Source organism: Gossypium hirsutum, chromosome A01 (genome assembly GCF_007990345.1).
Source record: "Gossypium hirsutum isolate 1008001.06 chromosome A01, Gossypium_hirsutum_v2.1, whole genome shotgun sequence".
Taxonomy (NCBI): Eukaryota; Viridiplantae; Streptophyta; class Magnoliopsida; order Malvales; family Malvaceae; genus Gossypium; species Gossypium hirsutum.
In genome coordinates, this window is record NC_053424.1 from 14,827,818 (window position 1) to 14,830,433 (window position 2,616).

At 30.3% G+C, this 2,616-nt stretch overlaps 1 long non-coding RNA gene across 1 annotated transcript; it reads left to right on the forward strand.

The window, feature by feature from the left end:
• The first annotated feature begins 725 nt into the window (after positions 1 to 725).
• LOC107917010 (uncharacterized) lies at positions 726 to 1,721 on the forward strand. Its single transcript, XR_001689671.2, has 2 exons — positions 726 to 945; positions 1,315 to 1,721. It is a non-coding gene; the product is annotated as an uncharacterized lncRNA (long non-coding RNA).
• Positions 1,722 to 2,616: the final 895 nt, after the last annotated feature.

A 2,616-nucleotide genomic window follows, 5' to 3' on the forward strand; every position in this document is an offset into this window, starting at 1 on the left:
ATGAAATAATTATATAATATATATATGAATATAAGTTTAGAATAATATAAAATAAGTAATTAATGATGAAATATAAGCATTATACAAATTATAATATTATAATATTTTCAAAATGTGTAATAATAGAATATAAATAAAGTAATTATTGATATATAAATAAAAATAAATATATAATACAAGTTTTATAACCTTTAATGATAATAATATATAGATAAAAATGTATAATGATAATAACTTGTGAAAAATAATATATAATAAATAATAATATAAATAATATATAATATAAAAATAAGGTTAAAGATAAAACAAATTACAATTATAAAAAAAATATACATGATAATAAATATATATATATATAGGGTTAGATTTGAAATTCAATAAAATTATAGGGCGAATTTAAAAAAATAAAGTTGAATTAAGGTCCTAATTGAAACACGCGTAAAACGAAAGGGACTCATTGGGCAAAACACCCTATTCCCAAAACGGCAGCGTTTTAATTCTGTGTTAAAAAGGGTCGAGGACCAAATTGAAACCAAAATAAAGATAGTAGGGAAAAATTAAAAGTTGCAATAAACTTAATTTAAAAGATGAAAAGACGGAAGGACTAAAGGGATAAATATTCCATTTTCTTAAAACACGCGGACCCTCCGGGTCGGATCGGGTTGGATTTTGGGTTGTGGTAAAACGGCGCCATTTTAGTACTTATTACCTTAAGCCAAAACGACGTTGTTTTAATGATGCTATATAAGTCAAAACTTTAACAAAAAAAAAAAACATTTGAGCCCTTTCTTTTAAAAAAAACCTTCAAACACTCCCTCTAATTCTCTGTCCTCATTCAAATCCGGCCATTGCTCAGGTGACGGACCACCGTACCGGCCACACCGCCGGCCACCATGCACGGTGGCCGGAGCTCAAAGAAATTTAAAATTTCCGGCGGTTTTAAGGGTAATCTTTCCTCCTTTTTCAATACTGTTTCGCATATAAAAAAAAACTTCAAAAGAGAAAAGAAAACAAATACGAGTTATTTCTTATCTTTGTTTTAAAAAAATTTCGATTGTGTTTTGTATTTTGTACATATAAAAATAAAAGAAATAATAATAAGAAACCAAGGTAGAGATTAGATGAAGAAAAATGAAATCGGAAATCACCTCTGATTTTTATTTTTCCGTTTTGAATCTATGCGTGTATTCTCTTTAAAAAAAAAAGAAGAAGAAGATCCCCTTTTAATTTTACATCGTCTGGTTTTTATAACCGATTAAAATAATAGAAAAATTCCTCTTGCCATATTTGCTATTTATTTCTTTCCTTTTGCAGGTTAACGACACGAATCACCGCGACGGTGAGGGAACTGATAACGGCTCGATACGAGGCCTGTGATGCTTGCGGGGCTGAAAGGTGCAGAAACCCTAGGGTTCCTGACCTAGGGTTAAGCATTTGGGCTTTTGGGGTGCAGCTTATTGGGTCTTAGGAGTAAGCTCTTTAAAAATGGGTCTGTAATGTAACGGGTTGGGTCTGCCGGGTAGTGTTGGTGTTTGGGTTTGATTTAGGCTAAAGGGTATTGGGTGTTGGGTTATTTTTAGGGTGTAAATGAGTCTGATAAGTTTGGTCTGTTTGGATTTGTGCTTCAGGTGTATTTGGGGTTTTGGGTAGTAACAATGGGTCTGCTGGTTTTTTAACATTTGTAAAGACTGTTAAAAACTTTTATTATTATTATTTTTTGATATTTTGGACTATGCCTTGGCTTCCAATGGGCCGGGCAAAATTGAGGTATTACAAATGTCATTCGAGAATTGGTTGATATTGAAGAGAGAAGATTAAATGAAGATTTTTAGATGGGATAAGTTCTTCTTGGTCCTCGTCTTGTTGGGATTTTTTGGCCCAACATATTTTCAATGGTGATGATTTTATTGCTCAATTTGCCTTATTTTGTTGGTTATTTTTGGTGCGAGAGCTACTTCTTTTGTGTTTCTTCGACTTGATAACGTTTTTGATTGGTATATTTTATTATAGGGATAAGGTTGTCAAGAAATTGTAAGTAGGTGTGTTTATATTTCGATTAAAATTAAATTAATTAATCAACATCGATCTAATTCGGTTAATCAGTCGGTAGTTAAATTTAGTTTGGTCGAAAGTCGGTTAATGATTTTTTGAAATTTCAATTATTGGTTAATTTGGTTCGAAATTGGATAATTAACCGAAATAAATAATATATATTATATATAATATATTTTTTTGAACTATTAAAAAAAGTGAACATTAGCAATGTATTTTTTATATGTTTTATTATACTTCTTTTAACCAAAGACAAAAACATATAAATTTCGGTTAATTCGGTCGGTTGACTGAATTAACCGAAATATTTCGGTTTGATTAATGTATTTGAAATAAAATTCGATTCAATTAACGGTTAAAGATTTTTACATTTTGAGTAATTCGATTAATTAACTTGATTCGATTAATAACTGAACTGACCGTTTGAACACCCTTAATTGTTGGAGGGGCGTTTTTTTTAGGCCATCTTGTTGCTAGTCCCATGTTGGTAATTCAAAGTTTCTTTAGGTATTATTGGAGTACTGTAAGAGTTTGTTAAGGGTCTTATTTTGTTTTTTTCTTTTC